The 13,899-nt window shown below is 46.0% G+C and overlaps 1 protein-coding gene across 1 annotated transcript in view; it reads right to left on the bottom strand.

Moving 5' to 3' along the window:
• Positions 1-13,899, bottom strand: part of OAF (out at first homolog) — a 32,956-nt gene that overhangs the window by 7,354 nt on the left and 11,703 nt on the right. The window lies entirely within an intron of this gene.

Raw genomic sequence — 13,899 nt, 5'->3', positions numbered from 1 at the left:
TAATGGCACCAGAAGCCTGCTGAAATAAAAAGAAACCCCTTCGTCTATCCAAGGAGGCCCTTTTTCTCAACTTGCTCAATAGGGTCGCATGCCCCCTGATCATCCTCAGCGGTCCTCCTCTGTGAGCCCCTGCCAAAAGAAGTGTGGTGGGTGGCTACTAGGAAGAGGGCCTTTTCTGCTGTAGCACCCTGGCTGTGGAATGAGCTCCCTAGTGAGGTTCTTCTGGCACCTACGTTGTATTCTTTCTGGCACCAGGTGAATGTATTTTACCAGGCAGTTTAGCATTTTAGCTTTCTAGTCTTTTTAGCTTTGCTGTTTTAAATCTGTATTTTAAATCTCTGCTTTGCTGCTAGGTTTTATTCTGGTTGTATTGTTATATTGTGGTTTTAATGCTTTTATAATTTATATTGTTTTACTGTGTGCTTTTTGGTTTAAATTTTTGTGAACCGCCCAGAGAGCTTCAGCTATTGGGTGGTATAGAAATAAACTAACTAACTAAGTCGGCAGTCTTTCTCTGGCCCTGCTGCTGCATTCTTAACAGCATCCTGAGATGCAGATGCTTTGCAGGTGAGCTTTCCCATGCCAGGAAAAGTTGACCTGATGCATTTGTGGGAGTATCATTCAGGGCTAAACTTCACACTATGTTAAATATGTAATGTTGAGCTGATTTTCACTATGTTGAGCCAATCCTTGCCATTTTGTTTACCTCAGTGTAAGTGTACAGGGCCCCTATCCAGATCAGGACCACCATGCATGGGTAGAGGAGGTTTAAACCTTCCCATTCAGACACTTTCCCCCTCAAGATTCTCCCCCCTCACCACGGGAGCTAAAACAACAACAAAAACAAACACCTCCATTGTTGCCAAAGGAAGTTTTCCCCCGCCCTTCCCTTTTTTAGTTCCATGGTGGATTTGGGGGACGGGGATGGGGGCAGGGAGTGGCTGCATGGGAAGGTTTAAACCTCCCCTCCCCATGGACAGTGTTCACAATTCAGATCAGCCCCCCATGTGAACAACACAGTGAGGATCAGCTGCACACTACATATTTAACACAACGTGTACTTTAGCCCTCAGGCTAAAGTGGCAGGAGCAAGTAAAAAAAATAAGACCGGCAACTCTACCTTTTGTTCATGCCTTCCATTTTTGGGGGGAAAGAATATGCTACTGCAGGCAGGCAGGCAGGCAGGACTTTCCCCCCTTGTAAATGGGTTTTCTGTGGTCCATCATCAAGAGGCACTGTTTGTCATGAAGCACCAGTCCACATGAAGATTTTTTAAAATCCAAACAGCGATTTGCAAAAACACAGAGTTAAAACTGAGGCAGGCCTCCTCTTGGAATAATGGCTGGTGGCTGTTCCTTCTGCCTTCCAGCCCTGGAGATGGTGCCAGCCCAGGGAGATTGTAAATCAATGGCTTATGGTGCTAACAGGGCCCCCAATACCGTTTTCCTGTCACTGAAATGCAGCACGTATGTCCTGCCAGCCACCCGCTGAAGTGTGACCAGGAAAAGGGCGAGGGTGGGGGAAAGGAGAGAAATAGATGTAGGCACAGAAAGATGGACAAGAAAGAGAGGTGCCCCATGTAAGGGGGTGGAAGCCTCCACTGCGATCCATTCACCCCAAATGTCACACCAATGGGGAGACAGCAGGAAACGTCTGCTTATGTGCAGATGCTCATTTATTGTCCTACACAAAATAGCCCATATTGAGTAGCTGTTATCCCTACAGGGCATGGAGGAAAGGGCTCACTTTCCTCAATGAGCTGTTAATGAATGGACTGGTTTAGCCTCTCCATGTCTTCCTTTGAGCTCTTTGGCTGAGCCCCTCAAGCCTCCACCCACCATCAATCCCCCCAAATCCAGGTATCTCTAGCTGCATTTGTTCACATCCATCTCTGTTAGGAAGCGTTTTCCTTTCTTCCATCCCTTCCCTACTTGTGTTGTTTGCCCCAGTGCTGAAATTTAATCTCTAAATGCCTTGGAGTCAAGAACCTGGCGGTCTTTGCTTATGTTTCTTTGCAAAGAACTCTATGTATGCATGTATAAATAAATAACAGGTGGGGGAGAGAACCTGGAGTGAATGTTTGAAAGAACACCGCCACCTCCACACAAGGTATTCCAGGAACATGTGCTGCTCAAGCAGATCTTGGCCATCCCTTTTAAAATAAATTACATTTTTATCCCACCCTTCCTCGAAGGCACTCCACAACAGTCCTGCGAGGTAGGTTAGGCTGATCTGCAAGTGATCTGCAAAAAGAGTTCTGGGGCAGATCACAGGAAGAACAGGCTGAAGGAACTGGACAGGTTTTCCTAGAGTGCAGAAGACTTTGTCATAGTGCAAATCCTAATTACTCAGAAGTAAATCCCATTGTTATCTCTGGCTCTTATTCCCAAATAAGCATGATTCAGAGCAGGCTGCAAGGGGGACAGGGCGACAAGTGAGAGAAATTGGACAGGTGCCTTTGGGATCTCCTTTGTTAGCATCATGATTCATCCCGTCTCAGCTGCTCTCCCCAAAGATCTTTGCAGCATTCCAGGCCCCTGACTTATAAAGGCACTGGATGGAAGGACCATCCATCCAGAGCTCAGGAGCCAAGTTGAGCTTGGACTAACCCTCTCTCTGGGATGACCCCAAGTCCATCTATATACATTCCAGGGCTGACTCACCCTCTCCCCTCCTATGAGCAAAGTGGGCAGGCCACAGTACAGAAGAAATGATTGGACAGCTGACAGCACAGCTGCAAGCTGGACCCTGGAATGAGTTGCAGTTCTGCTGGATCCATTCATCACCGTGAAGCAGAAGGAGAAGATGACAGATTCCAAGCGCACACGCCCAGCTCTTCTCTCAAGCTTGTGGTTCTCTTCAATGTGCTAAACTGCAATGCATGCTGTGCTCTTGTTCGCTCCCACGTAACCAGGGCTTTGCATGCTCTCATGCTCTCTGGGAACATCACAGCTAGCCTTTTCGAATTTTCTCAACCTTATGCATTGCAGCAGGACCTTGGAAATGTGTAGGCAGTGTGCTGTCTTTAAGGGCTGGGGAAGGGCCATAGCTCAGTGGTAGAGCACCTACTTTGCATGCAAAAGGTCCCTGGCTCAATCCCAGGCATCTCCAGGTAGGGCTGAGAAAGACCATCTGAAATGCTGGAAGGATTCTGCCAGTCAGTGTGCGAATCAGCTTTCCTCAACATGATGTGCTCCAGATGTTTTGGACTTCAACTTCCATTGCCTTTGCCAATGAGGTCACACAACAAGATAGAACACTATCTGCAAAACTGGGGCTTCTGTCTTTTTACATGGGCTGTAATACACAAAGAAGACATAAAGAGCTCCTTTTTTCTAGACAGCAGCCAGGTTGGTCATAGCTGCTAACTGGAAATCAGCAAATGAGCTTTCTCTTATCCTATGGAAACAGAAAACATGGGACCTTGCACTAATGGAGAAACTCACTAAACATCTTCAGGTGCAAATGGGCCAAGCTGAACTTGACACTTTTTATGGAATATGATGTCCATTTACTGAATTTGCTAATATTGAGAAGAATACAGGACAACCTCCTAAGACACACGGAACTCTTTGGAGTGATCTGTTAGGATGATGAGGGCTAACTTTACCAGATCATCTTGCTTGTACCAAATAGAAATCCTGAGTGATCAGAAAGACTGTAAAGACATTGACTCAGATGTGGTGTGTTTGGATTTGTTACTGTTCATTGTTACTTTGAAAAATTCAATAACAATGATTGATGATGATGATGGAATGCTGGGAGTTATCATCCAGAACATCCAGAGAGCACCAGGTTGGGGGAGACTGGTCCAGACAATATGGAGCTAGATGGACCATAGTTTGGTATATGGCAGCTTCTTATGTTTCACAGAGAATTAAAGATGCACTGTCACATTAGGCACAACCCTGCTTCCAAACTCTTCCCTTGGCTTTGGAGAAACCTGCTGCAGGCCTGTATTAAGAGCCCTGCCAGAGAGCTGTATTAATAAAACAGTGTTGTGGACAGCACCTGGGTAAAGCCTGAATGTAGTAAGCAAGGTTCAACAGACAGTACAATACAAGCAGTGTTCCCCACACACATACAAAGGCACAGAAATCAGAGGAAGGGACTCCAGCAAAGAGCCCAAATTCCTCATTATTATTTATACAGTCCCAGCCACAGACATGGAGTTTTACAGAGTTTCACAAGCAAAAAGGCAGGGCCCTGCCCTCAAGGAACTTACACTGTAAATAATGTTGACAGTGGGGAAGATAACAGAGGGGAGAGACCAGGGTAGCAAAGGAAGAAGCCAGCACAATTACATGTACCTAGGCTTGGTTTGGGGGTAACTGAAGATAAGGGGTTAAGCCAAAGCATCATTTCCTGCTATATAAGTTGTGTGAAGCAGCCCTGCCTCATCTCTTCGCTCTCATATCTCAACACACCTGGCTATAGCTTTTGTTCCAACTCCGCAACACTCCCTGCCTCCCCCCGGTTCTCAAGTCATCCAGCAGCTATGCGTGGAACGAAGCCCACACACATCAAACCGGAAAAAAACCTGCACCGTCTTCCCCTGTTTACCCCCATGTCTCCACATCCCTCCCCTTCCACAGTTGTTTGATCTGTGACAAATTTTAGGTTGTAATCTCTTTGGGGCAGAGACCTGTCTGCGTGCACTCTGCAAACCACTGTGCATACTGATGGCACTATATCAGCCTTCAGATGCTGTGCTGGCTGGTGAGCATGGGAGCAATTGCCCACTGCAGCTGAAGGACACCAGACTGGGGAAGACCACGCTACATGCATAAAAGAACCACAGCAATAGCAGCAACAACAGCAGTACTAGAATATAAGCTTTCTTGCTGTGATACCCACCCTAACAAACAGGTTACTGAAATCCTGAAAGTTTGGGTTGCATTTTGGAAGCTATATTTGAAAGACACTTAAATAACACACATACACTATGGGAGCAATCCTATTAATGTTCAGACAGAAAAAAGTCTTACAACTTCCAGCATTCCCTAGCCAGCCATCTTGGCTGAGGGATGCTGGGAGTTGTAGCACTTTTTTCTGTCTACACACACATAGGATTGCATCTTGTACAGACCTTTGATATCTAAACCTTCAGATGCAACGTTTTCCAGGTGTTGCAGAAATGTGCTGTTTGAAACAAAGGCTTTCAAAACATCTTTAGTAGGACACACCAGCTGCTGGGCCCCAGGAACAAGGCTGGCTTTTGTGGTTTGCTCTCCAGTCTATGGCAAAGGATTCTTTTTTTACCCTAATGTAAAAACAAGCCAGCCGAATTTCATCCGACAAATGTCAGAGGGGATGAACTCTCTGTGCACATACACAATATATTTCACATACACACAGGGTTAAATAAAGGTCGGAAGGCCTGCAGTATCTGATTGAAAATTGTTGTTCTTCTTTCTTCTTTCTGGGAACCTATTCCACATCAACCTGTCTGCCAAAGAAACTTTGAGCCTTGCAAAGTGTTGGGCTGTATCCTACCGCAGATGCTTGGCTCATGTGAAGCACAGGCAGATGCTTGGCTCATGTGAAGCACAGGCTAGAAATCACAGCCAAAGTTTCCTTCTGACTGAACATGGCAGGAGACCGCCAGTTATGGTGGGCAAGCTGTCTCAACAGGGAAGGTGATCTGCCATTATGAATCCTCTCTTTGAGGAACCCCTGGCTAGCTTCCAGTGAACCCCAGAGTTATGAAAACACAGGCTTATCTAGTCCAGTATCCTGTTTCCAACAGTGGTCTGCTACAAGAGGACATCTTCCACAGTTGCTTCCCCAGTAACTGATATAAAGTTCCCTGTAACAGAGTTTTGAAAAACTTGGCCCTGTGGACCATATTCCATCTCCTTGAATCCTAAACTTATTTGATTTAGCTGCAGCTCTCTCTCTTCTGGCCCCATGCCAACCAGCGGCTTCATCTCATTTGCAAGCCGCGATCATTTCCTAACTCCTCCGAGCTTGTTCCCATCACGCCAGTGAGCGGGTGACCCAGCAGTGCTACAGAGCCAGTCTAAATATTTGTCTACTCTCTCTCTCTCTCTCTCTCTCTGTGTGTGTGTGTGTGTGTGTGTGTGTGTGTGTGTGTGTGCGCTGGGTGATTTATAGGCTGCAGGCTGTCTTGCTGTGCCTAGTGGGGAAAGGAAGGGTACTTGAGAAGCCACTCGGTGTGGGTCACAGCCGGCATATTCATTTGGAGGGGAGGGGGAGGGGAAAACAGCAAGGGGGTGGCCTAGGATGCAGAAGTGAGGCAAGAAGTATCACAGTGGTTAAAAGGGGGAGAAAGTAGGGAGAAAAACAGGCAAAAGAAGCTGTCAGGGAGCAGAGATGATAAAGTGAGGAATGGAGTTATAGCTGTTGTTGCTGGGTACTCCTACTAACACATGCCTCGTGTGACTGGTATGAAGGGCGCATGCGTGTACACACTGCCAGGTTCCCCATAAAATAAAATAAATATGAGCGGGTCTTGATCCTTCTTTGCTTGACCTTTGTGTACATCTTATAAAAAGATGGTAGCACAAGGGCTGAGCCCATGCTTTGCATGCAAAATGTCCCAGCTTTAATTCCTGGCATTTCTAGGTAGGACTGGGAAAGACTGCTGAAGAGCAATCTGCCAGTATGTGTATAGCTCCTATCATCCCCATGGGGATGATGGGAGTTGTAATCCAAACACATCCAGAGGGCATCAGGTTGGGGAAGTTTGTTGAAGACAATAATGAACTAGATGGAGCAGTCTCATTAGAGGGCAACGCCCTATGTTTCTATGTTTTTTCTGATTAATATGCACAAACACACGAAGTGGCTTACACTTATGCACGCTCCTTTTATATGTTGCAGAGCTTGGATTTTTACCTTCATTAGATGGTAAGCTCCTACTTAGGTCATTTTATTGTAGATGTTCCATAGGCATATCTGTTCTAGACTAAGACTTATAATTAGTGAATTCCTTCATGTCTTTAGCGATTTTGATTATTATGACCCCTCCCTCAGTGTGTCCACCTTCTCTGTGCCATCCTCCTGAGCTGCTCTTCCTCCTCCTCCTCCTCTTCCTCATCATTGCTCCCACTTGCTGGCTTGGCAGGCAGAGAGCCCGGGAGCAAGTTGGCCGTGGCATCTCCTCCTCACCACGTCTGTTGTCTGGGCCAGAGTGAGAGGCAGGTGAACAAGCAGATTATATGAAGAGGAGGAGAGGCAACTCTGGGGGGCTCTTGTCAGTGGACCCCTGCTGGGGTGTGGGCCCTCCGCCCAACCATGCCTGCCCTTGACACCAGCCCTGGGTTCAACAACACTGAAGTCTCACACCAGGTCCTGAGCAGCACACTTTTTCACAGGGGCAGCGACACTTTGTCAGCTGGGGCTCCGCTTGCATTCGCAGAGCTGGGCTCCCTCACAAGCTTGTCTTACTTTCATACTTCTGCTTCTCTTCCACCAACTTCTGCTGCAGCCAATGAGATTAGGAGGTCCTTCTTTTAAAAATCAGGTGGTGTGAATCAACTACTCCGCTGCACCCAATGCTGTCCACCTCTGAGGTTGGGCCTGGCCATGTGAATTCCTTCTGAGCCTCCCAGTGGAGGAAACTCTGGTCTGAAGTCTTAGCAAGGGTTAATTCCTCCTTCAGAAAGGAGGAACTCATGTGCATTTTCCCACCAGAAAGAACAAAATCCCTTTCCCCAGCAAAGGTCCTCTCTGCAAAGGTCCTCTCTGCCAGAAGGAACCAGGTGATTCAGCACTGTGCAAGTTCTTGGCCAAGCAAATGAAGGACACAGTCAATGCGGGAGGATTTCCATGAAACTTCCTGGCATAGCAACAGGTTCTAGTGTGACATCAGTGCCTCCACAGATGTTCCGGGCAGTGGTGATCTCTGAAGCTCAGGGACTCTCTACATTATCGTTCCTGAAGGGAGGGTGCTGGGAAATCCTGTTTTGGAAAGTGATTCAGGGACAGAAGTGGTGCAAAACATAATAATAATAAAGACTTGGCAACGGATGATCTTGCATTTAAAACAAGGCCAGTTCTCGAGTTTCTCTAAACAAGTCACCTTGCCCTTAGTAAGTTGAGAATTCTAAGATGTAACTAAAGCAGACCCCCCAAAAAATCCCTCGCTTCTTAAATTTCAGCACCCTTGAGGTCCAGATTGTGCAATCAAGAGCAGTTTATGCAAATTAAGAATGCATGCAAATTAGGAGTTATGCAAATTTTCACTAGGCTGCCCAACTTGGCATTCTGTGTATGTGTGTTTATTAGTGTGTGTGTGTGTGTTTGTTAGGGAGGCTTTAGAATGTATTGAGAAGGACTTGTGGGTGGGTGTGGGGAGGCATGGAGGTCAAATGAGTGAGGTATGGAAAATGGGGAGCAATAGAGTGCAAGATAAAAAAAGAAAGGATAGAGAATTATGCCTATATCTTTCAAATTACAGATACCTCACTTTCAGTTCTTTCTTTCTTTTGCATAGAAAGCATTGTACAGAAATAATCTTTATTCTATTCCCACAAGTAGTTTACATTTCCATTTTATAAATGGGGAACTGAGGCTGAAGGGGAACAGATACCTCAAGGCCACTCAAAACATTTGTTGCCAAGCAGGGATTAGAACCCAGACTTTCTGTGTGTATGTCTAACATTTTGCTCACCTAACAGAACTTTATAGACTGGATGGATCAAAGCTCCATCTAGTCAAGTACTCTGTCATTGGGAGTTCCCATCCAGCTGCCACTGATATTCACAAGCAGGGCACCAAGGAGACAAGGTTGTTGCTTTTTTCCTCAATGAAATGCCTAAGCATTTGTTCATAGGGAAGATGCTCCAACCTTCTGGCCATTTTAGAACTGGAACACTCCATCTGCTGCTGGCATGTGCCACTTCCATCTGCAGTCAGGGCATCCAGTGTTTTGAGTGTTTCCCCAAATAGAGAAACTCCATGTACATACAGACATAGCATGTTTGGAAGAACCATTGTAGTTTTTCTCTCTTACAAGTTTTGTCAGGAGGAGCATTTGACCCCTCCACCTGCAGTCTGAAATGGTACAGTCCAGCAACAGATATACCATGCAAAACTGCAGATTGTACGGGTTGGATCTCAATTGTGCTTACAATACCTTCTCGAGCTCGTGATGCACACCGCAGGAGAGGGGCGTAGGGAACTACCTTCTGCCAGGTCAGACTAGATATCTGTTGTCTACACAGGGGAGGGATTCTAACTCAAGAAAAAGCTACGCTCCTACAGACGATATGCTATAACATGATATGCTATAACATAATAGCATATGTCACAGCATAAAAAGCTTGGGCAACGTGTGGCCCTCCAGATATTGTTGGACTACAACTCCCAATATCCCTCACTGTTGGCTATGTTGACTAGGGCTGATGGGAATTGCAGTCCAACAACATCTGGAGGCCCATGCATCCCCCTGTGCTTTAAAATAGAGAGGCAGTGCTGTGTAATGGTTAGAGTGTTGAACTGGGACTCGAGAGATCCAGGTTCTAGTCCTGACCCAACCATAAAGTTCAGTGGGTGACTTTGGGCCACTCACTGACTCTCAGCCTAACCTACCTTGCAGGGTTGTTGTGAGGATAAAATAGGGAGGAGGAGGAGCATGTACACTGCCTTGGGCTCCTTGGAAGAAAGGCAGGATAGAACTGTGACAAAAGCTAATAGAGTTTTGCCAAGAGAACACGCTGATCATAGCAAACACTCTTTTCCAACAGCACAAGAGGCGACTCTACACATGGACATCACCAGATGGTCAATATCGAAATCAGATTGATTATGTCCTTTGCAGCCAAAGATGGAGAAGCTCCATACAGTCAGTCAAAACAAGACCTGGAGCTGACTGTGGCTCAGATCATGAGCTGCTTCTTGCAAAATTTTGGCTTAAATTGAAGAACGTGGGGAAAACCACTAAACCATTCAAGTATGACCTAAATCATATCCCTTATGAATATACAGTGGAGGTGAGGAATAGATTTCAGGGATTAGACCTGATAGACAGAGTGCCTGAGGAACTATGGACGGAGGTCCGTAACATTGTTCAGGAGGCAGCAACTAGATCCATCCCAAAGAAAAAGTAATGCAAGAAAGCCAAGTGGCTGTCTGATGAGGCTTTACAAGTAGCTGAGGAAAGAAGGGAAGCGAAAAGCAAGGGAGAAAGGGCAAGATATATACAACTGAATGCAGAGTTCCAGAGAATAGCAAGGAGAGACAAGAAGGCCTTCTTAAATGAACAATGCAAAGAAATCGAGGAAAACAACAGAATGGGAAAGACTAGAGATCTCTTCAAGAAAATCGGAGATCTCAAGGAAACGTTTTGTGCAAAGACGGGCATGATAAAGGACAAAGAAGGCAGGGACCTAACAGAAGCAGATGAGATTAAGAAGAGGTGGCAAGAATACATAGAAGAACTATACAGGAAAGATCTTCATGTCCCTGATAGCCATGAGAGTGCAGTCACTGAACTTGAGCTGGACATCCTTGAGAGTGAGGTCAAGTGGGCCTTAGGAAGCATTAGTAACAACAAAGGTAGCGGAGATGACAGTATTCCAGCTGAGCTATTTAAAATCCTAAAAGATGATGCTGTTAAAGTGCTGCATTCAATATGCCAACAAATCTGGAACACTCAACAGTGGCCGCAAGACTGGAAAAGGTCAGTTTACATTCCAATTCCAAAGAAAGGCAACGCCAAAGAGTGTTCAAACTACCGCACAATTGCGCTCGTTTCACATGCCAGCAAGGTGATGCTCAAAATCCTACAAGCTAGGCTTCAGCAGTATGCGAACCGAGAACTACCGGAAGTACAAGCTGGGTTTCGAAGAGGCAGAGGAACTAGAGATCAAATCGCCAACGTTCGCTGGATCATGGAGAAAGCAAGAGAATTCCAGAAAAACATCTATTTCTGCTTCATTGACTACGCTAAAGCCTTTGATTGTGTGGATCACAACAAATTGTGGCAAATTCATAAAGTGATGGGAATACCAGACCACCTTACCTGTCTCCTGAGAAACCTGTACGAGGGTCAAGAAGCAACAGTAAGAACCAGACATGGAACAACCGAGTGGTTCAAAATTGGGAAAGGAGTACGACAAGGCTGCATATTGTCACCCTGCTTATTTAACTTATATGCAGAGTACATCATGAGAAATGCTGGGCTGGATGAATCACAGGTCAGAATTAAGATTGCTGGGAGAATTATCAACAACCTCCGATATGCAGACGATACCACCCTAATGGCAGAAAGTGAAGAGGATCTAAAGAGCCTCTTGTTGTGGGTGAAAGAGGAGAGTGCAAAAGCTGGTTTGAAACTCAACATTAAAAAAACAAAGATCATGGCATCTGGCCCCATCACTTCCTGGCATATAGAAGGGGAAGAAATGGAAGCAGTGACAGATTTTACTTTCTTGGGCTCCAAGATCACCGCAGACGGTGACTGTAGCCATGAAATTAAAAGACGCTTGCTCCTTGGGAGGAAAGCTATGGCAAACCTAGACAGCATAGTAAGAAGCAGAGACATCACCTTGCCGACAAAGGTCCGTCTAATCCAAGCTATGGTTTTCCCAGTAGTAATGTATGGCTGTGAGAGCTGGACTATAAGGAAGGCTGAGCGCTGAAGAACTGATGCTTTCGAACTGTGGTGCTGGAGAAGACTCTGACGAGTCCCCTGGACTGCAAGGAGGTCAAATCAGTCCATCCTAAAGGAAATCAACCCTGAGTGCTCATTGGAAGGACAGATACTGAAGCTGAAGCTCAAATATTTTGGCCACCTAATGCGAAGAGAAAACTCTCTGGAAAAGACCCTGATGCTGGGAAAGACTGAAGGCAAAAGGAGAAGGGGACGGCAGAGGATGAGATGGCTAGATAGCATCACCGATGCAATGAATATGAACTTGAGCATGCTCCGGGAGAGAGCGCAGGACAGGAAGGCCTGGCATGCTATGGTTCATGGGGTCACGAAGAGTCGGACATGACTGAACGACTGAACAACAACAACAACAAATGACCAAACAAACAAATTAGGTAGACTGGGCCCCCACCCTGAATTCCACCCATGTTCTACTCTGATTCACAGTGGCTCTACAGTTCTCTGGCCGAAGTCACTCTTATTGTCTGCAACCTGAGCCTTTTTAAAACTGGGGAAGCCACAAATTGAATGTAGGATCTTCTCCATGTAAGCATGGGACTGCACAGAAACAATGCATACATAAATGCAATGTTAAGGGTTCTATCGCAAATGCATTAGTATAGACACAGTCTTATAGGCACAGGATATCACACACACAGATGCACACAGACACATACTAGATGCTTCCCCAAACAAACCTTTTCAGGTTTCAGGTTCACTGGAACTCCAGTTGTTCCAGACAGGAAACCATTTCCCCACCTCCTTAAAAGAGGTGATTAATTAAAATGCAACCCTGCGTCGATCTGCACGGCTGCACCGCAGGATAACAAAAGCGATATTTGGCAAAACGGTGCCCCTGCAAATGCAGTCTGCAGGAAACATATACTTTAATAACCATGTGATAAATTCGCTAATGTTTAACGTTGCTGAGTTATTCCTGCCGTGAGGCTGCCTTGCAATTTCCAGACCACCTCGCCGGGTATCCCAAATTGCTCCTTTCCCTCCTGGGGTGAACATTTAGAAGGCTCCCGTTATCTCTCTGCAACTGGCAGGGAACTGCTAACATTTACTCAGTGATGGCACCTTTTCGAAGAAATGCCCCGCCAGGATGGCATGGCCCTCCATTTTGGACATGGCCGTGAAAAACAAGATAGTTCTATCAGTGGGTATTGAATAGAGCAGCCCTGCTGGATTGGACAAACCGGTCTATCTAGCCCACCACCCTGTTTCCACCCGTGGTCAGCCAAATATTTCTGGGAAGTTCACAAATAAGGTGTGGAATCAAAAGCCCTCTCTTGTTGCCTGTTCTCGACACCAGACACTCAAGAGTTATGCTGCCTCTGGACGTTAACTTCTCAGGAATTAAGCACACTATTTAAACACTATACCAAATCTGAACGCTATGTGTGAACATTGCAGCCTTTTGATATTATCCCCCACCCCACTCTGAGACAGCTTACAGGCACACTAAAATCAATACAAAGTTAACATCACAAAAAGTAGTAAAAAACAAAACAAACCACAAAATTCATACAGCAGTGGCCTCCAAGTTGCTTTCACGCAGGAAAAGAGCAAATCTTAGATGGCTTGCCATCTAAAGGCCAACAAAGAAGAAGTGAAGTGGGTTTCCTGTGCGGGGGAATTCTACCATTTTGGGGGCCACCACAGAGAAGGCCCCATCCCATGTCACCTTCAGTGGTGGAGGCACATGGAGCAAAGCACCAAAGAGGATCTCAACATACAGGTAGGTGCATATAGCGATCCTTAAGGGAGGGGTAAGGAACCTCCAGATGTTGGGACTCCAATTCCTATCAGCCCTAGCCCAGCATAACCAATAGTCAATGATGATGAGAGTTGTAGTCCAACAACTTCTGCAAGGCCACAGGTGCGCCCCCATCTCAGCTTTAAGGTATCCTGGGCTTGGACCATTTAGAGCTTTAAATGGTCAAAAACAGCACTTTAAATTATAATTTCTATATCCCCATATACAATGCTCAAAACACTTCACTGCATTCCCTCGGTCATCTTTACAACAAATTTCATCCCTCACACCAACTCAGTCCACAGCAGCCTTCCCACAACATGGTGCCCTCCTGAATGTTTTGGACTACAACTCCCAAACATGACTTTGGGTCATGCTGGCTGAGGCTGAAAGGAGTTGAAGTCCACAACATCTGGAGGACACCAATATGGGGAAGGCTGACCTACAATGCGGGAATAAATAAGACCCACCTTCTTTATAGGCCTGTTGGAGGGCATGGTGGGACAGCAGAGGCGGC

This window comes from Heloderma suspectum, chromosome 6 (assembly GCF_057233095.1).
Source record: "Heloderma suspectum isolate Gila_16-S chromosome 6, 16-S_ref, whole genome shotgun sequence".
In the NCBI taxonomy this organism is placed as follows: domain Eukaryota; kingdom Metazoa; phylum Chordata; class Lepidosauria; order Squamata; family Helodermatidae; genus Heloderma; species Heloderma suspectum.
This window is presented reverse-complemented; position numbering and strand designations above follow the sequence as displayed.